Source organism: Hyperolius riggenbachi, chromosome 9, assembly GCF_040937935.1.
Source record: "Hyperolius riggenbachi isolate aHypRig1 chromosome 9, aHypRig1.pri, whole genome shotgun sequence".
NCBI lineage: Eukaryota > Metazoa > Chordata > Amphibia > Anura > Hyperoliidae > Hyperolius > Hyperolius riggenbachi.
This window is the reverse complement of record NC_090654.1, coordinates 249,197,974-249,224,018: the sequence shown is the minus strand read 5'-3', so window position 1 is coordinate 249,224,018 and position 26,045 is coordinate 249,197,974. Positions and strand designations below refer to the sequence as shown.

The 26,045-nt window shown below is 46.6% G+C and overlaps 1 long non-coding RNA gene across 4 annotated transcripts in view; it reads left to right on the top strand.

Moving 5' to 3' along the window:
* LOC137532002 (uncharacterized) overlaps nt 1-14,005 on the top strand; it is a 29,782-nt gene extending 15,777 nt beyond the window's left edge. For 3 of the 4 annotated variants that reach the window (XR_011023837.1, XR_011023838.1, XR_011023836.1), the window contains exon 5: nt 12,958-14,005. This is a non-coding gene — a long non-coding RNA (uncharacterized lncRNA). Of the gene's footprint in view, nt 1-12,782; nt 12,864-12,957 lie in introns of all 4 variants that reach the window. The other variant, XR_011023839.1, reaches the window with a different exon arrangement.
* The last annotated feature ends 12,040 nt before the right edge of the window (nt 14,006-26,045 follow it).

Genomic DNA, 26,045 nt, shown 5'->3' with positions numbered 1-26,045 from the left:
AAGTATTAGGTGGGCCTGGTAAAATGAGGGAGGGAGGGAGCCATCTTTAAGAGCAGAGTTGTAGATATTCTTAAGTTTAGGGGCAATAATTCGGGAATATCTTTTATACATCTCAATCGGGATACCATCTGGCCCGGGAGATTTATTGCAGGGAAAAGAGGCAATGGCATCTATTATTTCATCCTCTTGGATGTCTACTTCGAGGAGTTGTGCTTGTTCAGAGGACAACGTAGGGAGTTCTATTTTGTTTAGATGATGGTTCATAGTGTCTAGGGTACTCATAAAGTGGGATTTATAGAGGTCGGCATAGTAATGTTGGAAACACTCTACAATGAGGCCGGGGACAGAGGTGGTGCCGCCAGAGGGAAGGCTGATTTCTGGTATAACTGATTGAGCAACCTGGTCTTTAGAAATATTCGCAAGCAGCTTGCCATTTTTATCCCCTTTTTCGAATATTTCCTGCCGCCACTCTGTGAGGGAAGCTTTAGTGATATCAGTCATATGGAGATTTAAATTCCGTTTTATTTGCATTAGATGCGTAAAATCGTCAGTATTGTTGGAATCAGCAAATTTTTGTGAAGCCTCAGACTCTGCAGTCTGTAGATTCAGCAGGCTTTGATTAAATTGTTTTCTATGAGTGCTAATTTGGGAGATGTATTCACCTCTCAGAGTGGCTTTAAATGCATCCCATATCATGTTATCGCTTGCAGTTCCCTCATTGGTCTCCCAGAATGCCTGAATGAAAGGTGAGATATGTTGGCTTATATTTTCGTCTGAGATCCACTTTGGGTCCAGCCGCCAAATATTCTTATTAGGAGTATGTTTGAGAGACATGATGATTTCTAGCGGGGCGTGGTCTGAAAGACCGCTTGGGAGATAGTTAGCAGAGATAACGCTAGTTAACAGGTCTGCATTACCAAATGCCAGATCTATCCGAGAGGCGGATTTATGTGTTGCGGAGAAACAGGAGTATGAGGTTTTGGAGGAATTCTTCCATCTCCAAAGCTCTGTTAAAGAAAGGGCAGAAGCCCAGTTTATGAGCTCCGGGTTTGCAGATCTGGTGGGGTTGGACGTATCACGTGTCGGATCTAAAATTGCATTATAATCTCCTATAAGGAGTAGTTTGGCCGGAAGGTATCTGGAGATTTTAACACTAAGTTCCTTAAATAATAGAGATTGGATGTTGGGAGGGGCATATATGCCTATAAGGCAATATGTTTCATTATGTGTTTGTACATTTAGGATGACATATCTGCCATCTTTATCCACCTCTGATGAGAGAACTTTGCAAGCTATGGCCTTGCTGATCAGGACGGACACACCCCTAGAGAAAGTGGAGAAGGTGGAATGGAAACCTTTCTGGATCCATGAACGATGTAGCGATCGCGGACGGTCGCCAATCATATGGGTCTCAAGTAAAATGAGGATATGCGGTTTATGTTTTTGAACATACTGAAACATTAGGGAGCGCTTGAATGCGGAGCCGAGGCCCCTAACATTCCACGAGATTACTCTCAGGGGGGTCTCCATCACGGATCAGCAAAGCAGATGTAAGTGCACATGGAAAGGTACATTGTGGCGGGAGGCCATCTGGGGAGAGAGTGGTAGCGGGACCATGGCGGGTGGAGGGAGGGAGAGAGCATGGTCTTCACAAACAATACATACATTAACCCAATACGCAACAAGCATATGTATAACCTAACCCCTGCTACATTACCAAAAAAAGGAGTACGTAGCCCTGTATCCCAACAAACAGTAACATTGGCACCTGGATATTATATTAAGACCCTGGGTGCCCGAAGGAGTAGGTAATAGTGTCCTTAGGCATACCCAAAAGCCCCGTAACTCGTAGTGGTTAAACATTAAAAGGCAACTTGTTGCTAGACATTTAGGATGTATAGTATAGTGTAGATTATAATCCGTATTCAAAGCGGCTATACTATATATATCTACACAGTCCTGAAGAGGTGCGGTACTATACCCGGTCAGATGGTGTCCAGCCAGTCACTGACTTCCTGAGGGCGCTCAAAGAATCTGGTGGAACCCCCATGTATTACTCGGAGCTTTGAGGGAAAAAGCATGCTGTATTTCACTTCTTTCCCCCGCAGACGCTTCTTGACCTCCATAAAGGATTTACGCTGTTTTTGGATTTCCGCAGAGAAATCCGGGAAGAGCATAACTTTTGCGTTCTCGTACACCAGGTCTTGTTGCTTTCTAGCTTCTGTTAAAATTAAGTCCCGGTCTCTGTAGTTTAGGAGCCGTGCCAGGAATGGGCGCGGGAGAGATCCAGGGGGGAGCGGGCGAGACGGGACTCTATGGGCTCTTTCCACCACGTATGTGGCTGGGAGATCCTTTAGGCCCAAAAGGGACTTGAAGAATATCTCCGCGAATTCAGCTGGGTTGTCTCCCTCAATTCCCTCCGGTAGGCCCAGGACCCTCACATTATTTCGCCGGAGCCTATTTTCTGCATCCACCGAGCGATCCATGAGTTGCTTCACCTGTTGCTTAAGAGAGCTGATGTCAGCGGTGTGTGTGGCAGTTGTATCCTCAGTGTCTGAGACTCGGCGTTCTACCTCCGCTGTTCGCGCTCTAAGTTTATCCATGTCCTGGCGAATTAGCTGGATGTCTGCCTCAACCTTGTCCAGTTTGGTGGTAAGTGCGACTCGGGAGGCAGTGATCGCTTCCAGGATTACTGCTGTGTTTGCGGACGAGTGCGGCTCCTCTCCGGCCTCCGCCATCGTAGCAACGTTATGGCGGCTGCTGCTGGTCACGTGGCAGCACTGCGTGCATGACTTACATGCGTCTGCGGAATTTTTGCTTCCAGCTTTCTTATTTTCGTTTTTTTTTTGGGGGCATGACACCTTGTTCGGCTCCGGGGACCCTCAGGAGACCAGCCGCGGGCAGTAGATGAGTAAAAGTTGCCTTTTTAATAGGATATTTGCAGGATGGTTACGGAGCTTCAGGAGTGCACGTCTTCTTCCTCTTACATCCGGACACGCCCCTCCAGGCACACCAGGTTTAAAAAAAAAATTTCCCCTTGGTTTTTGTCTTCTGAAACTAGATGCGTCTTATAGTCCAAAAAATATGGTACTTTCTCTCATCATCCTCCAGGACAGCTCCTCCTGAGATTATCATTGATCCCCCCCCCCCCCCTATGGAAACACATGCAAATGTCAATTAATTAAACAAAATAGCTCCCACTACATAGCCAGTTACCTCCTGTGCTTCCCCAGTTCTTCATTGTTTTCAGCTCACCCATGGCTCACTGCAGTTTGTTTGTTGTTTTTGACTATAGCTAAGCATGCCCCCAGCATAGCCAATTTATATATGGCAGAATGGGAACACACCTCCTTAGAGATGTTTAAGCAAGGCCCCCTGCTATGTTGGAAACGTTTTATAGACGATTGTCTGTTTGTTTGGAGAGGTGATGAAACCTCCCTATTGACTTTCATCAATTCCATTAACCTGCTGGGCGGTCTGGACGAGCACAGCTCGTCCAGTACCGCCGGAGGCTGCCGCTCAGGCCCTGCTGGGCCGATTTGGCTGAAATAAAAAGCAGCACACGCAGCCGGCACTTTGCCAGCCGCGTGTGCTGCCTGATCGCCGCCGCTCTGCGGCGATTCGCCGCGAGCAGCGGCGAAAGAGGGCCCCCCTAGCCGCCTGAGCCCTGCGCAGCCGGAACAAAAAGTTCCGGCCAGCGCTAAGGGCTGGATCGGAGGCGGCTGACGTCACGACGTCGGCTGACGTCGATGACGTCACTCCGCTCGTCGCTATGGCGACGATATAAGCAAAACAAGGAAGGCCGCTCATTGCGGCCTTCCTTGTTTATTCTGGGCGCCGGAGGCGATCGGAAGATCGCCTCCGGAGCGCCCTCTAGTGGGCTTTCATGCAGCCAACTTTCAGTTGGCTGCATGAAATAGTTTTTTTTTTATTAAAAAAAAACCCTCCCGCAGCCTGCCTGGCGATCTTAATAGAACGCCAGGCAGGTTAACAATAACGAATGGAACTTGGAATTCTCTGTCACGTATAGCAAAACAGCTGTTGATTTTTTAGATCTCAATATATTTGTTGAGGAAAATTCCCTGTTGACCAGATGTTTTTTTAAAGAAAGTGATCGTAATTCCTATATTGATTCAAAGAGCTGTCATCACACCCCCTGGCTAAAGAATGTTCCCAGGGGCCAGTTTTGTAGGGTCCGGAGGAACTGTAGTAAAGATGACGATTACTGGAGTCAATCTAAAATTCTAGTGGACCGTTTTGTAGAAAAAGGTTATGACAGAGTCAACATTGAGGAAGAAAGGTTAAAGGTTTTGAAAGAAGGAAGACAGGTTAGATTAGTAACTAAAACTCAGAAACCTGGAAAGGATAAATCGGAGTTCTCTTTCATCACCACTTATTCACGTGACCATAAGAAAATAAAGAAAATACTAACTGATAGTTGGGGAATTTTGAAGAAGGATCCGGTTTTGGGGCCTGCTCTTCCGGAGGAACCTAAAATAATCTATAGGAGACCCCAGAATTTGAGAGATAAAATTGTGAAAAATTGTATTAAAGAAATAAGACCACCTATGTTTCCCACTCTAAAAGGCTTTTTCCCGTGTAGAAAACCTAAATTGTGCAAGATCTGTGAATATGGAGGACGGAGAATGACTGTTTTCACTTCCACCTCCAATGGCAAAAGATTTGTGATTGATAAATTTATCACATGTACATCTACAAATGTTGTATATGTTCTGGAATGTCCGTGCGGCCTGCAGTATGTGGGCCGCACGGGCAGACGTGTGAGGAAAAGATGTTCAGAACATATATACAACATCGGACACCCAGACAAAAAGGCGCATAGTGTCCCAGAACATTTTTCTAAACATCATAATAAAGATCCAGCAGGTATAAGGTGTTATGGAATAGACCTGATCAAACCACACTGGAGAGGTGGTAATGTGATTAAAGGGCTATCACAGCTGGAGACTCGCTGGATATTCCAATTACAGAGCCTGGCACCTCATGGCTTAAATGCCAATATTGATTTAAATTGTTTTATACGAGATGAGTAAAAATGAGAGACTGTCCCTTTAAGAATATAAGACAATGTTTCCTTTTCATATTTTTATTAGTTTATAATTTTATTAGTTTTTATTATTGGTGTATTAACTCTGGTTGAAGTTTATGTGGCAAATGGCCGTGCTGTTTTACAAGCATTGTATTTTTATGTGAATTTGATATTTGATTGTGACTGTTTTAAAATTCCTCCGTCATGTGGAGGGAGGAGTTATGTAAATAAAAATGACCTCCTGTGCATGTAGCCCCACCCCCTGACGAAGGCGAGAGCCGAAACTCGAGTCGGGAAGTGGAGGCTACGTTACAACGCTGCAATATTGCAAATAAAAAAGCTTTTATCCAGTAAGTGGAATCCTGCGCTTGGTGTTGATTGGCCCCTACGGTGTGCACTATTGTGTCTGCGTATCTTTTTCAGTACCAACGGGACGCAGCTGATGCCGGTGGAACGCAGAGAGGGCAGTCCGCGCGATACCACGTGGATCATATGACCAGGGAATCCGGAAATCCGTCTAGCGCGATCACTCTGCAGTCAGACAGAGTTGATCTGGGTTTGTCGGGATTACAGCAAGACATCAGACTCCTTATATTTACACTCCGTATATCTCCAGAGGTGGGAATTACAAGAACAGGTACTGTGAGCCACCCTGTTTGTACGGGTAACTGTTATCCATATTGCGCTGAGGTAAACTTAGATTTACATTTCCATTTCATTGTGCTGTGAAGCCGGCCTACCTCTAGCAGCATTCTCTGTGTCGGCGCTGCTTATTCTGTGATTGATTGTTTTTGACTATAGGGGAGCTTGTTTGCACCTATAGTGGAAAGATAGGATATATTTTCCTCATGTGGCTCAATCTTACAGCCTGGATCCTGAGGGGCAACCCTTAAGTAATATAGGATTTTCAAACAGTCATAGCTACTTTGCTGAAATGTAGAAAGGAGAATACTAGAAAGATTTATAACCAGGTCGGGAAAACCTTTTGCTTACGGAAAGAAAGGGAAATATTATTTCAAATGATATTCAATTTATTTTGGAATTTTTGTAGGATGGCGTAGTTCTAGGTTTAGCAGTTAGCACCCTGCGCATGCAGGCTTCTGCATCATCAGTGTTTTGAGTAGACAATTATCTACTGAACTGCATGTTTAAAAAAAAAAAAAAAACTTTTTTGAAATCTATGGCCAGATCCCAGCCGGTTTCCAGCAGGGTTGCTCCACCGTGGGATTTGTCACTAGTCCTAGATGTTCTGATGTCACATTTTTTATTTTTATTTTTATTGAACCAGCAGAGGAAATGCTGATTAAGCTTTTGACCTTAAAGGTAGCTTTCCTGGTAGCCATTACAACGGCTAGAAGGGTGGGGGATATACAGGCACTGTCCATGGAGGACCCCTATATGATCATCCATCCAGATTGAATAGTCTTCAAACCTGATCCAACATATTACCCAAGGTAGATACAGCTTTCCATAGGTCTCAGGAAATCATTCTACCATTTTTTTCCACTAACCCTAAGAACGAGGGAGAGAAAAGATTGGCCAGACTAGATGTAAGACAAGCAGTTATCTAGAGAGAACTCGACACTGGAGAAGGTCAAGCCATCTTTTTCTGCTATTTGCAGGTATTTGGAAGGGCCTACATGCTTCCAAGAACTCCATAGCTAGATGGATTAGGGAGGTGATTACGTTAAAATAACTCAGTAGGCAGTAATACACCCTCAGATATTAGAGCACACTCGGCTAGATCCTTGGCAACCTCTTGGGCAGAGAGATCGGGAGCTTCACTAGACCAGATATGTAAGGCGGCAACATGGTCAGGACACTCAACATTTGTGAAGCATTACCGAGTCGAATTACTCTCCAGCCAGGATCAGGCATTTGGTCACAAAGTGCTCCAGGAAGTTATCCCACCCTAAGGTAACGGTTTCTCGCTGGTCTCAGGAGGAGCTGTCCTGGAGGATGATGAGAGAAAGGCCGAGCAACTTACTGGTAGTAGTGTTTTGGCAAATGCTCCAGGACAGCTGCCTTAGTTCCCAGCCCTATTTCCACTTAAGAGTTGTATATGTTTAAATGAATATAATAATAACATGCTATCAGAATAAGGCATGAGCTAAGTACTCTTTTTAGAACTGGGGAAGCACAGGAGGTAACTGGCTATGTAGTGGGAGCTAATTTGTTTAATGAATTGACATTTGCATGTGTTTCCATAGGGGAGGGGATCAATGATAATCTCAGGAGGAGCTGTCCTGGAGGATTCGCCGAAACACTACTACCAGTAAGTAGCTCGGCCTTTTCATTGCCTGTATGCTCCACTGTATGTACTGTATGCAACGGTAATGCAGCGTTGAAGTGCATTGCGAGTTTTTTTTGTGGGTTTTAACACCCGAGCTAACCCCTTAAATTGAATTGTATATTACTCGGATGCTCTGATTTGAGTGATTAGGCACTTACCGGTAGATTGGTTTCTTAATCAATACACCTTTGCTTAAAGGAAACCTAAACCAGCAACATGTTTTACAAAACAGTTAATGCATAATTGGTTAAAACCAATCTCCTGTTAATTGCACATAAATAAACCAATAAACAAACTGTGTGATATCTTGGGCTTTAAAAATCGATCCCATATATCAACCAGTGTTTGGAGTCTGTAATCCCGTTTTTAATAATTCACATCCAGTGGTTCATAAAATTGAGCTTCCCAGAATGCAATGTTACTACACAAGAATGCTTTGTGAGAAGGTAAGGGGGAGATGATTTGGTGATGTGTGGCACTGAGTCACTGGAGAAGGAGAGGTCCTTGCCCAATCAGCAGATACAAGAGAGTAAGAACATTTTCATTAAATGCGCTACAGCCTTTGCTTTGGCAGTCATCACACAAATCTAATACGTCTCCTTAGATTTGCATGGCCCTTGCGGTGGGGAAGCAGCCAGGGCTGTGGAGTCGGTGCAAAAATCATCAGACTCAGACTCCTCAGTTTATGAAACCTCCAACTCCAGGTACCCCAAAATTGCTCCGACTCCAACTCTGATTCCACAGCCCTGGAAGCAGCATTGGAAAAATAACGCGGGCGGCACAGTGTGTGAGGGGCCTAAATGTAAACTTGCCACTTGTACCATATGAATAGATGTGAGGTAATGCTGCTTTTCCTCTAGTGGTTGCTCACCTGTTAATGTAATTCTCAGCAGACCTGCAGCAGGCAGCAAGTTTTTACTCATTGAAAAAGTCAGATCAGGTTTGGTTAGAAATTTTTATTAAAATCTATTTAACTACTTCCGCACCAGCAGTCTTTGGTCCTCAAGGACCAAAGACTTCTGGTTTGAAATAACGTGGCTCACCGACCTCACGTCACACTGACCCGCCACTCCCGCTGCTTTCCCATCGCTATAGCCCCCTCGCTCTGCTGTCCCTATGGTGGCAGGTACCATTTTTTACAGCTATTTTTCTTAAAGTTTGCTTGGCAAAATCGCGTTTTGTAGTGTGAAATAGGCCTTAGGAGACTCCAGTGTGGGGAGCAGGAATGGGGAGATTGCAGCACTGAAGTCCAGTAGAAGGAACAGCGCCCCAGACAGCTCTAATTGCCTATAACTAGCATAGCACTTTCAAATGGACTGGACAATCAGAGCACGTTGTGTGAGGAAGATGCCATTCTCTTTGGAGGAAAAACAACTAAATAATTTTAACCACTTCGCATTCAGACCTTGTTTCCCACTTATGGACCAGAGCAGTTTTGACAGTTTAGCTAAGTCCGTATTTAATCAGAAATAACTTTATCCCTACTTATGACACAGAAATGAAATATATGCTAGGCTTTCATTGTATGCTATTTTTTCCCTCGAACAATTTTTGTTTTCTTTGAATTTTAATGGGAAAACAAGGAAAAAAAAATAGAAAAAAACACATTTTTCAGTTTTACCAATTCCAGTTTAAAAATAAAAAGTGCTACTGTAGATAAAAAACAAAAATTTTGTTTGACTATTCTTACCGCTTATCACAAAACTTAGATTGTTCCTTTCACAACTTATGGTGAAGATATTTGATTCTGAAATAATGCTACAGAGTGAATTTTTCACTATAAACTGAGAAAATAAAAGTATTTTTAATGGTAAGAATCAATCTCATTAGCTCAGGAAACGTATATTCCCATTCACCAATTAGTGCTACAGGAAATAGTGCTGGAAGTTTGCACAGGAGCATGCCCAATGGTGCACAGCTGTGTTTCAGCTACAAGACATATATCTACTGACTCATGGCTTAGATGAAGTCACAGCGGACGTAGATATACTGTAGTGGTGGATAAAGTGGTTGATGTCTAGACAATAACACATTTTCAGCACTGTGTTACTCCTCTTCCAATACATATTTAAACAGTCTTTCTTGACAGCATGTGAGTTGGAATATTAAGCAAGGCTGCTGCAACCTTAGAAGTGGTTGTCATAACACAGAGAAATGGGCATCAAAGGTTCCCAAAGACAGCTCCTTCCAAGTACACTGCAGTGACTCCTCGCTCCAGTGTGTCTGCTTCAGTGATCTCCAAATTCTCACTGATTCCTAGTTGTTTTCAGGAGGTCTCTATCCAATGTGTAACCAGGGCTGTGATGATATTTGGGTACCCGGAGTCGGTGGTTTCATAAACTGAAGAGTCAGAGTTGAAGTCGGAAGATTTATGTACCAACTCTGCAGCACTGAGTGTAACACATATCACGCATAATCACATGGTGGTAGGAGCAGCTATGAAATTATTAAAACCCTCAGGTCCATATCTTTCTGGATTCTTTTCTCCTGAAAACCAAAGTGAATGTGAAACTGAATACCACTGTGGCAGTTTCCTGAAACTGGGAAGATTTCTTTCCATTATGGCCACCTCCACAAACATCCTTTCTGGTCAGAATAGCATTGGGCTCTCCTTTGTAAACTATCCTAGAATAACTGTGACAAACAGGAGGTAAACATAATGGTCGTATTTGAAAAACATATAGCGAGCATCAGTAGCAGCCTAAGGGCTTGATTCACAAAGCGGTGCTAACTGTTAGCACGCCTGTGAAATCCCCCTTAGCAGGTCTAAACGTGCTTTACGCGCGCAAAACTTTTTGCGATTAAAACTTTACGCGCACACTGCACAGAGCGAAGGACGCTCCGCGCGAAGTGCCCATTAAAGCCTATGGGACTTAGCGCGCGCATAAGACTTGAACGTACGATCTGATTGAGAAAACTGATGCTAACCTACTTAGCACCCTGGTTAGCGCGCCTAAAGACTTTAGACGTGCTAAGTAGGTTAGCACCGCATAGTGAATCAAGCCCTAAGACTTTACTGACCAGCAGTAGATGGTCAGAAAAGAAGCTTAGGAAGAAGGGACTGCAGCAAAGATGAGTATGCAGTGTATGGAGGTTGGCGATAGGTAATGTATAACATGCATCGGGGAGGGGGGCACTTAACATTAGGTGGAAAGCGTCGAGACGGTCGGATGATGCGTCGCAAGGCAGATTCCTGCGGTGTATGGGCAGCTGACAAATCTCTCTCTAATTGAATCTGATGAGAGATCTGTCTCTTGGTTGAATCTGCCCATCATCGCTAGATGTATGGCTGCCTTTAGGCTTTTTATCCTATATCAGACATGTCCAGTTGTGGATACACCCATTGTATGTGTAGGATGTAGATGCATCCACCATTAGCATAGGGACCCCTCTAGGAGATTGGCCTTGATGTCGGCAGAGGGTCTTATCCCACATGCCTGTTGGATATGTGGCACCAATAACCTTGTTTATTTTGGTATGGTGTGTAAGCTGCTGGCTGTGAGTTTTTAGCAGAGGGCCCTTTTTAATTTTGCACGGCTATTTTACCACCTCCTTTAACCCATTCGCGTTCCGTCGTTTTCACGTGAGAAATGTTCACCTCCCATTCATTAGCCTATAACTTTATCACTACTTATCACAATGCACTGATCTATATCTTGTTTTTCCCGCCACCAATTAGGCTTTCTTTGGGGGGTACATTTTGCTAAGAGCCACTTTACTGTAAATGCATTTTAACAGGAAGAATAAGAAAAAAATGGAAAAATTCATTATTTCTCAGTTTTCAGCCATTATAGTTTTAAAATAATACATGCCTCCATAATTAAAACTCACGTATTGTATTTGCCCATATGTCCCGGTTATTACACCGTTAAAATTATGTCCCTATCACAATGTATGGCGACAATATTTTATTTGGAAATAAAGGTGCATTTTTTCCATTTTGCATCTATCACTATTTACAAGTTTAAAATAAAAAAAAATATAGAAATATTTCATCTTGAGGCCTCTTGCACACTGCAAGCAATTCAGATTCAGATTCCACTTTTTAATCAGTTTTTACATCCGATTCCGATTCCGATTTGCAGTGTGCAGGGAGCAAACTGCAAATCGGAATCTGAATCGGATGTAAAAACTGATTAAAAAGCGGAATCGGAATCGGAATCACTTGCAGTGTGCAAGAGGCCTTACATTGATATTTAAAAAGTTTAGACCCTTAGGTAAATATTTACATGTTTGTATGTTTTTTATTGTAATGTGTTTTTTTTTTTTTTTATAGTAAACATTTTATTTGGGTAGTTTTTGGAGGGTGGGAGGTAAACAATAGATTTACAATGTAAATGTCTGTTAATTTTTTATTTTTTTTTACAGGTGTAGTATTACTTTTTGGCCACAAGATGGCGGCCATGAGTTTGTTTACATGACGTCACTCTAAGCGTAGCACACGCTTAGAGTGACGCATCGGGAAGGGAACAGCCAGAAAAAGCACAGCTTCCGAGAGAAGCTGTCGCTTTTTCAGCGGGGGAGAGGAATCAGTGATCGGACACCATAGCCCGATACACTGATTGCCTGGCTACCGAATCCGCGGCCGGGAGTGCGCGTGCACGCGCGCGATCGGCCGCGGGAGCGCATGGATTCCTGGACGTAGAAACTACGTCCAGGAACCAAAATAGGTTAAGGTCTGTACACACCTATAATTTTTATCTACAGATCACTGGCCAATTTTACCACCTCCATGTAGTATGAGAGCATACCTACAGAGTCTGTTCATAGTATTCCAAATCTCTTGGCCCTCATACTACATGGCAGTGGTGAAATTGGCCAGTTTAAAATTGGATGTGTATGGAGCCTTATTCAGACTTGCCCCAATAGCCAACAAATGACATGAATAGGGAAATAAACGCTGTATTTGGTGGGCACTAGGGAGGGTACCGAGTACACGTTTGTGAACAAGCACTTGGTAGTGTGAAACAGCTGTGAGGGCCCTTTTCCACTTGCCGCAATCCGCTTAAAAAAAGCAATCACTGATCATGAGTGCACCGTGATTTACATGTAAATCGTGATGCACTTTTCCATTAGTGTGTTTCAGTTTTCCGCAAATCGCAATCGTCGGGCTGCACAATTATTGGTGCGATCGCGTATCACTCACAATGGTTCACATCGCAATCGCAGCAAGTGGGGGGGAAAAGCTTTTGCAAATGCATTTGCGATTTCAAATGAAAAAGGACCCTTAATGTGCCTGGTGCCCACCCCCTTCCCCACCAACCACATGGAATATTTTCCTCTGCATGTCATCTGCCTGCCATTGATGTAATGTTAAAATAGCAATGCCTGTCTCAACGGCTTAAATAATTGAATTTGACTATTCATCTTTGTACTTGCTACCTGTGAGCTCCAGCCTGTTGGTGGTATTTGAATACAACTTGGAATTATTTCCTGCAGCTTCTTCTATGGTGTATGAATAACCCCAGAATTGCACTACATAGCAACCCACTGCAGAGCAACACGGTTTCACCTGCTTTGGTAATGTGAATTAGGTCTTAGTCAGATTCTGAACTAAACCATGTTTGCCATTTATGAGATCCTATAACTGACTTGGCTTTCTCTGTGATTGCAGACTAGCAGTGGCTTGTGAAAGAGCAACAGCATCTAACTGTAGTCCGCCAGGAAAGAAAAGGATCTGCAGTCCGAACTGAAATCAAAACCTGTGCTGAGGTTAAAAAGAGAAACCGTGACCCAAGAATTGAACTTCATCCCAATCAGTAGTTGATACCCCCTTTTACATGAGAAATCTATTCCTTTTCACAAACTGATCATCAGGGGGCTCTGTATGGCTGATATTGTGGTGAAGCCTCTCCCACAGGAGACTGTGAGGACCATTTTCCTGGCAGTTTCCTGTCTGTGAACCTCGTTGCATCGTGGGAAATAGCTGTTTTCCAGCTGCCAAAAAAAGCAAGCAGCAGGTGACATCACCTGCCAGCAGTAAAAATGTCACCATGTGATAAATGTCCGAATGTAAATCAAGAAGAGGAAAGATTTTACAATGGGCAAACACTGACTAAATCATTTATACATAATTATTGTAAAAATGAAGCACTCTTTTTTTTTTTTTTATTACATCATTTTCACTGGAGTTCATCTTTAACCACCTGAGCGTGGAGTTCATCTTTAACCACGCTCAGCTCATCCAACACCGCCGGAGGCTGCCGCTCAGGCCCTGCTGGGCCGATTTTAATGAAATAAAAAGCAGCACACGCAGCCCGCACTTTGCCAGCCGCGTGTGCTGCCTGATCGCCGCTGCAGCGCGGCGATCTGCCGCGTGCAGCGGCGAAAGAGGGTCCCCCCAGCCGCCCGAGCCCAGCGTAGCCGGAACAAACAGTTCCGGCCAGCGCTAAGGGCTGGATCGGAGGCGGCTGACGTCAGGACGTCGGCTGACGTCCATGACGTCACTCCGCTCGTCGCTTATTGCGGCCTTCCGTGTTACTTCTGGCCGCCGGAGGCGATCGGAAGAACGCCTCCGGAGCGCCCTCTAGTGGGCTTTCATGCAGCCAACTTTCAGTTGGCTGCATGGAATAGTTTTTTTTTTTATTTAAAAAAAACCCTCCCGCAGCCACCCTGGCGATTTTTATCAGAACGCCAGGGTGGTTAAAGGATACCCCAACTGAAATGTGACATAATAAGATAGACATGTGTATGTACAGTGCCTAGCACACAGATAACTATGCTGTGTTCCTTTTTTTCTTTTTCTGCCTGAAAGAGTTAAATATCAGGTATGTAAGTGGCTGACTCAGTCCTGATTCAGACAGGAAGTGACTTCAGTGTGACCCTCACTGATAAGAAATTCCCCTTTGTTACCTCTTTCTTGCTCTCAGAAGCCATTTTCTGCTAGGAAAGTGTTTTATAGTTGGAATTTTTTATGAGTGAGGGTCACACTGTAGTCACTTCCTGTCTGAGTCAGGACTGAGTCAGCCACTTACATACCTGATATTGAACTCTTTCAGGCAGAGAAAGAAAAAAAAGAAACACAGCATAGTTATCTGTGTGCTAGGCACTGTACATACACATGTCTATCTCATTATGTCACATTTCAGTTGGGGTATCCTTTAAGGTACAGAACTGCATACAAACTGAAATCCATACTCTGAGGAACTGGAGAGGAAGCGGCTAGTGCAGCTGGAATTGCTACGCAAATGCTCCCTACAAAGGGCCGAGAGGAATATTCTGGAGGAAAAGGTTGTGAACGGCCTTAAGTGAGGATGCACTGAAGCTGACTTATCTACAGGTTCATAGGGTGCAAGAACCTTTTGTGATTTAGACGATACTTAAAGGGACTCCGAGCTCAAAATAAAAATGAAATTTGTACTCACCTTGGGCTTTCTGCAGCCCACCGTAGGTCAGGAGGTCCCACGACGGAGTCTTGGCTCTTCTCCTAAGGCCTGTCCAGAAATGGCTGCGTGACGGATCCCGGCCGGCAGCCCGGCGACACTGGGCCCGTGTCGCGCTCCTTTTTCCACATACGTCACGTATGACTTCACATGCCGGCCGCCTCGCGTCATCACGGCGGCCGGCGTGATGACACGAGGCTGCCGGCGTGTGAAGTCATACGTGACTTATGCGGAAGAAGGAGCGCGACACTCAGGCCCAGTGTCACTGGACTGCTGGCCAGGATCCGCCGGGCAGCCATTTCTGGACAGGCCTTAGGAGAAGAGCCAGGACTCCGTCTTGGGACCTCCCGACCAACAGTGGGCTGCAGAAAGCCCAAGGTAAGTACAAATTTCATTTTTATTTTGAGCTCGGAATCCCTTCAATGGAAACCTGAGATTAATCAATATAAACTTTTTATACATATCTGGGGCTTCTTTCAGCCCCATCTTCACCGATCGCTCCCATGCCGTCTTCCTCTGGCTCCTTCTCCCATAAGAAGCCCCTAGCTTGGCCAGTCGGGGCGCACTGCACATTCGCAGCCCAACCGCATGTGCGTGCTCCTGTGGCCTGAAGTGCTTTGAGCCTGCACATGCTCAGACGCTCCCAGCCGCAGGAGCAAGATGGGGGGGGGGCGCATGCAGCCAGGCATGCGTTGACTGGCCAAACCTGCAGGTCTTCTACTGGGGGAAGGTGGCAGAGGAAGATGGTGTGGGAGCGATCGGTGCAGAGGGGGCTGGAGGAAGTACCAGGTTTGTATAAAACTTTTATATTAATTAATCTCAGGTTTCCTTTAAACTTTATGCCCCGCCCCCTCCAGTGTCAATCTCCATTTCCTTCTTAGGCCAAATCCATGGCTGCTGTTATAGATGCCTTCTTTAGTGACCTGTATGTGCCAAAACCAATTCTGGGTATGACCCAATGATGCTTGGCAAAATAAAACTGATTCTGATTTGTAAGCTACACTATGCTAATGCAGTAATACAAAATACAGTAAGAGCTGGTCCACACTAGGTCCGGAAACGTATCCGTGGCTGCGTTTTTCAAACCTGATGAAAAACGGAGTCCCGGATACTAATGTTGAAAATAGCAGCCAGCCTCACCCAAGTAAAAAACGGATCCGTCTGCGTTTGCGGGGATCCGTTTTCAAAACCTGAACGGAAGGTCCGGATCTGCTGCATTTTCACGCAACGGATCAGGACTACGGATACACGCAGGGGGTAGTGAAAGCAATGAGAAAACGCATCTCCAGCTCCACAGGCAAAAAACTGATGTGAAAACGGATAGCCTGAGCTTTATGATTGGCCCAAAAAAATCCTCCCACTCCTTCCTAATGATGGAGACGTTTTCTGTCAGGGAAAAACCTGAACGGAAACTGATGCAAAACTGATGCACTTTCATCAGTTTGCAGTACGGTGGGTACTTCCCCTGATCCGGACTGCAGCGTCCGTCCTGCAACCGTGCCTAGTGTGGACCAGCTCTAATACAGTTAAACCACAAGATGGTGTGGTTGCATGCTTAATAATAGTGGGCCCAGCCACAAATGAATCACTGGTATGTGCATTTCATTCATAGTACTGTATAGTGTATTTACTATGTATGTTTATAAAAATAAAAAAAAAAAGTTGCTGGTGATTGGTGTTTTATTCTACACCAGGAATATAACAGTTGGTATGCAATTGCTTGGTCCATTCTAGACAACCGTTCCACTTCAAGTTGAATCTGTGAGTTTTTTTTAAATAATAAAAAACAAACAAAAAAACCCCACAAAAACAAATACCTTGGGAGGAGGAAGCCTCTGGATCCTAATGAGGCTTCCCGTCCTCCTCAGCCAGTGCGATTCAGCGATGGTACCCGCGAACTGCAAATAACCATCATATTTAATGTACTAGCAGCTTTCTGCTCAGGTGGAAATATCCAATCGGGTCCACTCTACTGCACAGGTGCAGACTGCTCAGACAAGTTCTTGTGGCCAGAAAGGGAGGGCGAGGAAAGCCTCTTTAGGATCCAGAGGCTTCCTCCTCCTGAGGTAAGTACCCACTAAGGAAGGGGTGACCAGACGTTTTAGGCCTAAGGCCATGCTGACATTCTTAAAAAGGCTAGGGGGGCAAACTAGCAAAATTGAAGGGAATGTCAGAGGAAGGTTAAAAAAAAAATAATAAAAATTACCCGGGGGCGGCTTCCTCGGCATCTACTGCGCCTGTGCAAGAGCCGCTCACACAACACAACACGCCTCCGGGCACCTTGCAGGCCACAGCTCGCGGTCCGCTGTGTTGCTGCCTTAGGCCTCCGGGCACCTTACAGGCGTTTAGAAGGATTTCTAAAGTGATGTGGATACCTGCAGTTAGCTTTCTGTACTCTTGGAGTGCTGTGTATCAGTGCTTCACCACAGGATACCTATACTGTGATCCACTCTGCAGAGACCTATCTCTTGCTCCAGTGTATTACACAATAATCGAGGAGCAGAGGATGCACACTCCCTGCCCAGTGTGTAAATGCAGAGTATAGTGCAGTGGAAGTTTGTGATCTCACCTCTCTGCCAGAGTCCACGACATAAGTAGAGTGAGGTGCCAGCACTAGAGGGAGCAGGAGACACAGGATAGTCGGAAAGGCACAGCGCTGGACTCCGGACATGAGAGCATAGCTTCTGCTGGGCTGGAGGAGTGCAGCAGGAGGGAGGTGTCAGTAGGCCACTGGTGTAGCTAGGTGTCACGGACGATTGCGGGGACGCAGGCGCGTCCTGGAACCGCCCGTGAAGAAAAGAACGATCGCACTCGATTCCTGCATCAAGTGCGCCTCAGATCAATAGAACCAAGAGTTGACGTGTAGTATCCCTCTGCTTAAAACAGCTGGGGAATCTGTCTTAGCTGAGTGAAAGCCTGGGGGGAGGTGTTAATTAGCTTGGACATATTCCCTGTGGAAGGCCCAATTTCCCTTTTGGCTCTGGGAACCAGGTGACACTTAGCTGATCTCATGGAGATGTTAATTAACCAAAGGATGCCTAGGTGCAGCCAAGCAGGCTACGAATCCACGGGAGGTCTGGACACTCTGCTCTCTGCTAAAGATCAAAGGAAAGTCAGCTGTTAGCAGCTAGAACACAACCTCAGTCTCATGGCATAATCCATAACTTCCCAGATCTGTAATATTTCTGGGGTTCCTGAGATGGCCGCTTCACCAAACATGGGGGAAGTGTAGCATGAGCCCCGGTGCTGGTTCTGAGGAAGTTTCAGAACCTTCGGAGGTAAGGACTGCCAGCTAGGCAGTTTCAAAGTGCCCTGATGATACCACAGGGGTCCCACCCCTCATGTCTGGTATCAGGGCGCTGGGTAAATCGAGACAGACCTGAAAATGTTAATAAATCTGCCCTGACCTGTACGGTTCTGTGAGATAGAGCCCATATATGGGTAGATATGATTTCTAGCCCCAGTACAAGGGGAGGGCTCATCTTTGAAGGGGGTGTATGGCTCCCCGCCCTCACTCCCTCCTACTGAAGCAGGGGCATAAGAATGGCTGAGGACCCAAACTCAGGGTCCTCCACACTGAACCATCTTGCACTCATCAGATGCCAGCTTGAGGATATGCTGGCATCCACCTGGTCTGAACTCTGGACTTTGAAACCAAGAACTTTATGATTCTTCCCACAATAAGGACATCTTTCCAGGAACTAAGTATTTTTCTCCCTTCTTTTATTTTTCATACTGGCTATTACTGTTTTAATAATTGTTGATTTTCATAATTGTCTGTATATATTAATTATTTATATTGCGTGAATAAACGACTTTCCCCAAGTCATTCACTGTTTCGCTACCCTGCTTATCAGCACACACAGAAATGATCCCGGGTCTCTGAAGATACGCTACTGTTTGTTTGTTGTTGGCTAGACAGAATATCGTGTGTTTAACCGTTTTATTCGCAGGATTAGTCAGTCAGTTAGTGGGCCCCACGGTCCCATAGTAACCGCGGTGGTGGCAGTTTACTCTGAACCAGTAGGTGACGTTGTAATTACCCGTGTCTCACAGGCTCCCTTCTGAGTTGTCTGCGGCTAATTCTTAACGGTTCCTGCGCATTGACTGCGACCAGAGTTCGCACGATCTGTGCGCTGGCACCGTTTAGAAGGCTAAGTGCGGTCAGCACTGAGGGCTCCTGTGACAGTGTTAGGCAGCGGTTGGGACCTGTGTTGTGCTGAAAGTATCTGCGATAGCGCTAGCGCTATCGAGAAACGAACTAATTCGTTGGTGTAGCTGGAAGGCAATATATTTTTTATATATACAGAGAGACTGTGTAGCCAGTACCCCTCCCCAAAAGTTTTATTTTATTTGGCGTGGAAATGTCCGGGAACTACAAGAAAATGTGCCTGGCGGACCTGCAAAATCTTTGCCAAGAGAGAGGCATTGATGTCGGCCGCAAGAAACAAGGGGACCTGGTAACGGAATTGTTTCAATGGGATACCCAGCAACTGCAGGAGCTGGATGTGTCTGCTGAGGTAGACGCTGACCCATCTGACTCAAGGCAAGGGGAACCAGAGACTGAGACTCCTGACCGTACAGAGGTTGTGCATCCTGAGGGCCCTGCATCAACAGTTACGCAGGAGAATGTCAGTGTGGACCCCAATCCCAGAGTTTCTGAAAATACTCGCCCGGAACTGGCCAGTACTGGACTGTCCAGGGGTGCTGACCCGGTAATGCAGCAGGCATTACAAAAGCTGATGGAGACTGACCTGGACAAGTACATGCAGTACATGGAAGCCCGCGAGGAGCGGGAACGCCAATCTGCAGAACGCAAGGCTGCTGCTGCTGCTGCTGCAGAACGCCACGCGGAGAGGGATGCCGCTGAGCGGGAACGCCAACGACAGCATGCGCTAAACATGGCAAAAGTGCAACAGGCCAGCCGGAGTTCACCGCCCAGCCTCCCTGCTGAAGGAGCTGCAGCACCCGTAAGTGCAAAGTTTAAATTTGCTAATATTGAAAAAGACACAGACATTGACTTGTTTTTGCGGTCTTTTGAAAAAGCATGCCGTCAGTATCGTCTGTCCCAAGACCAGTGGGCCAGACATCTGACACCTTTGCTGCGCTACAAAGCGCTTGATGCCTTCGCAGAATTGCCTGCGGAGAAGGATAATGATTATGCTGCTATAAAAGACGCTATCATTACTAAGTACCAGCTGACGCCAGAAGCCTATCGGAAAAAGTTCAGGGCCTGGCAGAAAAAGCCTTCTGATTCGTACCGAGATGTGGCCAGCAGCTTGCTCACCACACTCCGGCAGTGGACTCTAGGCCTCACCAAAGGGTCTTATGATGTCCTGGAGGACTTGATAGTCCTGGAACAATTTCTGAACATTTGCCCTGCTGATGTACGACAATTTGTGCTAGAACGCAAGCCGGCTTCAGCAACTGTCGCTGCAGACCTTGCTGAGACTTTTGCAACTACCCGGGTGGCTGATACCCGCAGAACTGCCCCATCCAGCTGGAGAGGAGGTCAGCCCAATACTCTGGCAGACTCTCCTGCCCCTGTGAGCCGTCCGCCACAGAGGCCACCCAGCGCAGCTGCTGCACCCAGGCCTGCAGCGCCTGGAGAGGTCACCTGTCACTACTGCCGCCAGCCCGGACACATGAAATTCGACTGTCCGGAGCGGAGACAGACACCACCAGCACCTGGATCATCTGCATCACCTGCACCTCACCCACAGCAGAGGCAACCCGCCAGCGAACCACAGCCTGGATCATCAGATTTTGTCCTGTTTGCCCGCGGAAAGGAAATCCGCGACCGAACTGACCAGCAGCAACTTGTTAGAGTGAACGGCAAAGTTGTCACCGGATTTCGAGACACCGGAGCTGACATCACGTTAGTTCACTCACATCTTGTGCCAAAGGAGAGCATCAGCTCCAGCCGATCCCTTGCCCTTACTGGAGTAGAGGGCACCCTTTTTCACATAGCCCACGCGACAGTGAAGCTGGATTGGAGAGTGGGAGGAATCCAAGAAAGGGTTGTTGGGGTTATGATGGATCTCCCAGTCCCTGTGTTGCTGGGGACTGATTTGGGCAAGCTTGTGTCCTACTATGAACCTGCCACGACCGCCTTGTCGCTCACGGAAGGAGACGGACTCTCCACCCACCACCAGGTACTTTATACACTTGGGGGAGCACCAGGGGGAGGTGGGTTGAATGTGCCCAGTTCAAGGGTAACAGGTTCAATAGTGCCTGCTTCAAAGGCACCTGAGTTTGATGTACAGACTGTCTGTTGTGATGATGCTGTAACTGTACCTGAGTTTACTGTACAACCTGTCTGTAATGAAAAAATGTCTATACCTGTCAATGTCATTACTGCATGCAATGATGATTTGAGTAATGTCCGTCTGTGCCATTCTGACAGTGTACCGGTGCTAGCAGTACCGCGCAGCTGCACTGCTCAGAACCCGAGCTCAGGACAGGTGGAGGGGGTTCCGGCCTCCTCCCCCTCCTCTGACCACCGGGATGAGACCTTTCAGCCGCTGGCCTCGTGTGACATGAGCCAGTTGGCTGAAACTGACAGCGCCATATTCTCAGCCGCACTACAAAGTGACCCAAGCCTGGAGGTGCTCAGGCAGCAAGCCGCTGAGCCCCTCGCAGACGGGGCCGCTTTCAAGGTGTACTGGGAAGGTGGGAGACTGTACAATGAGTCTGTACAGCCCCCTACAGGTAGATCCCACGCGGATACCAAGTGGCTTGTGGTCCCGAGTGCGTTCAGGGGACATGTGCTGAAATCCGCACATGGTAATCCTCTGACAGGGCACTCGGGTGTCCGCAAGACACTCGCCGGTATTTGGAACCAGTTTTATTGTCCCCGGATGAACAGGGATGTAGCAAACTACTGCAGGGCATGTGCCGTCTGTCAGGAGCTGGGAAGGTCCAGGGATTCCCGCGGGGTTCCCTTGGGTCCACAGCCACTCAGCAGGGGAACCCTGCGTGGGCTGGCTGTTGACCTAACCAACCCACTGCCCGTTGTCAGCAGTCCCGGCAGACACCACGTCCGACTGCAGTGGCGCAAACGCCCTGTCCAGAACGGTCCATGTTGGGTCAACCCTGAGGGTAGCAGACCGCGACCGGTCCAGGGGAACCGAGCCACAGGCTCCAATAGGTTTTCCCGCCGTACCGGCAACTCGAGGCCCGTCAGCCAGGTTAGCGGCGCCGCCACACATCTTGCGGATGAGTGGCTAAGCCACGGACAAGGGGGAGGGCTGTCACGGACGATTGCGGGGACGCAGGCGCGTCCTGGAACCGCCCGTGAAGAAAAGAACGATCGCACTCGATTCCTGCATCAAGTGCGCCTCAGATCAATAGAACCAAGAGTTGACGTGTAGTATCCCTCTGCTTAAAACAGCTGGGGAATCTGTCTTAGCTGAGTGAAAGCCTGGGGGGAGGTGTTAATTAGCTTGGACATATTCCCTGTGGAAGGCCCAATTTCCCTTTTGGCTCTGGGAACCAGGTGACACTTAGCTGATCTCATGGAGATGTTAATTAACCAAAGGATGCCTAGGTGCAGCCAAGCAGGCTACGAATCCACGGGAGGTCTGGACACTCTGCTCTCTGCTAAAGATCAAAGGAAAGTCAGCTGTTAGCAGCTAGAACACAACCTCAGTCTCATGGCATAATCCATAACTTCCCAGATCTGTAATATTTCTGGGGTTCCTGAGATGGCCGCTTCACCAAACATGGGGGAAGTGTAGCATGAGCCCCGGTGCTGGTTCTGAGGAAGTTTCAGAACCTTCGGAGGTAAGGACTGCCAGCTAGGCAGTTTCAAAGTGCCCTGATGATACCACAGGGGTCCCACCCCTCATGTCTGGTATCAGGGCGCTGGGTAAATCGAGACAGACCTGAAAATGTTAATAAATCTGCCCTGACCTGTACGGTTCTGTGAGATAGAGCCCATATATGGGTAGATATGATTTCTAGCCCCAGTACAAGGGGAGGGCTCATCTCATCTTTGAAGGGGGTGTATGGCTCCCCGCCCTCACTCCCTCCTACTGAAGCAGGGGCATAAGAATGGCTGAGGACCCAAACTCAGGGTCCTCCACACTGAACCATCTTGCACTCATCAGATGCCAGCTTGAGGATATGCTGGCATCCACCTGGTCTGAACTCTGGACTTTGAAACCAAGAACTTTATGATTCTTCCCACAATAAGGACATCTTTCCAGGAACTAAGTATTTTTCTCCCTTCTTTTATTTTTCATACTGGCTATTACTGTTTTAATAATTGTTGATTTTCATAATTGTCTGTATATATTAATTATTTATATTGCGTGAATAAACGACTTTCCCCAAGTCATTCACTGTTTCGCTACCCTGCTTATCAGCACACACAGAAATGATCCCGGGTCTCTGAAGATACGCTACTGTTTGTTGTTGGCTAGACAGAATATCGTGTGTTTAACCGTTTTATTCGCAGGATTAGTCAGTCAGTTAGTGGGCCCCACGGTCCCATAGTAACCGCGGTGGTGGCAGTTTACTCTGAACCAGTAGGTGATGTTGTAATTACCCGTGTCTCACAGGCTCCCTTCTGAGTTGTCTGCGGCTAATTCTTAACGGTTCCTGCGCATTGACTGCGACCAGAGTTCGCACGATCTGTGCGCTGGCACCGTTTAGAAGGCTAAGTGCGGTCAGCACTGAGGGCTCCAGTGACACTAGGGTTTTACAGTTTTTTTCGTCTCCCCCCCCCCCGGGACACAATGGATGTGGTAATGCATCAGTATGTGGGTGTGGTTATGGGTGGAGCCAATTGTACAAATGCTGTTTAGTTAGATTGCCCCCTTTACATATCCAGATGTGCCCCATTACCCTTACAGATAGCCAGCTGTGCACCCTATACATAGCCGGATGTGTCCTTTTTCTGCTGTTAACACTTCTACACTCCTCTGCTGAGAGAGTGAGAGATGCTGGAGTACTTCGGGTGGCCAGAGATCTTCCTCTCACCAACATGGGAGTGCGGTGACCATGCTGAGTAACCTCACAGTGCTGCACCCAGGGATATATGCCCCCCCATAACTACACCTCTGTAGGAGGCACAAACTGGGACAGAAGGATGCACAGGGATGATGAGATAGCACAGGCGGACAGTAGGAACCCCACAGGGGGAGCAGAAGAAGTCACAAAGTGGGGCAGAGGAAAGCATGGGGGGCAGAGGTGGAAATTCCTGTATTCTCCCATGATTCAGTGGGCTCGCACTGCCTGTCTAAGCAGGACAGATGCAACAATAGGAGTAGAGAAGCCTGACTAACAAGAGAAAATGTATTGTATTCAGTTCATTTCATTTGTTTTAATATTCAATGCCTGATATTTCAGGCTGCTGCTATAGTGGAGGCAACTAACAATGTTTACTCTGCCTCCTGCTGCCTTCTCCTGGACCATGCTACAGTGTCTGTGACTGATGTCTCATTAGCATGGAAACCTTGTGATTACAAAATGTCATAAATTGGCAAAACCACATTTCAGGCCTCTCTGAGCGAAGCAGTTTATCTTGGCGTGCGGCGCTGAGGGCTGAGACTGGGCGCCCCATAGTAGCAATGTAATGCTGCGTGTAGTGATAATTCGGGGCTCCGGTGGTTGCCAGACCCTGAATTGCATCTCCTTCCGAGTTGCGACAACTCAGAGGGTGAATAGTATTTAACGCCGCTGGGGAGTTTAGCAGCAGCATGGAGAGTCGTTATTCTGCTCGCCCCACACCGAACTACCCGGCGCCGTAACAATATGTACTCCTCTCCGAGGACTGGCGTTCTTTTCCGTTAGGTAGGAAGGATGGTGTGGCTGTAGAGTGGATTTTCTCACAACACACGTTGAGGCCTGGCGTTATTTTACTTCAGGCAGGAAGGTCGGTGTGCGTGTAGATTGAAGTCGTTGGCAACATGGCACGTTTTAGTTGAATTATTTGAAGTTTTAGCAAAAATCTTTCGTAATTTGTAATGATCTGGTCTCTGCATAAGTGGCTGCAAATAAAAAAAAATATTCTCTCTCTCTTTCTCTCTCTCTTTCTCTCTCTTTTTCTTTTTCTCTCTCTCTCTTTCTCTCTCTCTCTCTGGTGCACACCAAAAACCGCTAGCAGATCCGCAAAATGCTAGCAGATTTTGAAACGCTTTTTCTTCTTTTTCTGTAGCGTTTCAGCTAGCATTTTGCGGTTTTGTGAAGCGTTTTTGGTGTAGTAGATTTCATGTATTGTTACAGTAAAGCTGTTACTGAACAGCTACTGTAACAAAAAACGCCTGGCAAACCGCTCTGAAGTGCCGTTTTTCAGAGCGGTTTGCGGTTTTCCTATACTTAACATTGAAGCAGAAACGCATCCGCAATCCAAAATCTGCAGCAGCCCGGGAGTATGCGTTTCTGCAAAACGCCTCCCGCTCTGGTGTGCACCAGCCCATTGAAATACATTACCCTAGCGGATCCGCACCCACAAGCGGATCGCAAACCGCAGCAGAATGGTCTGGTGTGCACTAGGCCTCTCTCTTTCTTTTTTTTCTCTCTCTCTCTTTCTCTCTCTCTCTCGTTCTCTTTCTATTTCTCTCTCTATCTCCCTCCCTCTCTCTCCTGACTTTTAATTTTCTATCAAGGTTTGCTTTAATTCTTTGGAATCTTGTCATTTTTCTCTACAAGTTGTGAATGTACCATATGGCTTTTTTTCCTTTTAGAATACAGTATGCATCTTCATTATTTGGACCATATCACTTAACTACTCTTTAAAGAGAACCCGATTCAGGAGGCGGGGGAGCAGCTGAGACATTCGTGAGGTAAACACAGCCGCACAGCGCACCTGTGATTTATGGGGTCTGACGGCACGCAGGGGGGTCTTTGGAGGAAACTAACTAGCAACAGAGGCTGGGCTCTATAGACAGACCCAGCCTCTGTATGCGGATTGCGATGTAAGAACCCCACCTCGGGTTCTCTTTAACAAATCATTGTCCTATTCCTGCCTTTTTCCTTTTTTGTCACAAGATGGCATTAGTGTTCTGTTCAGAATGCTGTCAGTAATCACAGCTGCATTGCTCAATATTAAATTACTCCATACGATTCTCACCATCTAAAACGTTCTTTATTAGGGCTTCGTAAAAACATTTACACCATTTTAAAATCCATGTGTGGGTATGTATCAGATGATGCAAAGGCGTTTCGGGAAGAACGTTCCTTTCTCAAATCATGACAAGCCCACTCTCATGCGAATCGTATGGAGTAATTTACAGCTTCTTGTGACTCCAAAGGTGATTTCAGCACATCGATTCACCATTGGTGCAGTAGCAATTACGCTATCTTGCTCAATATT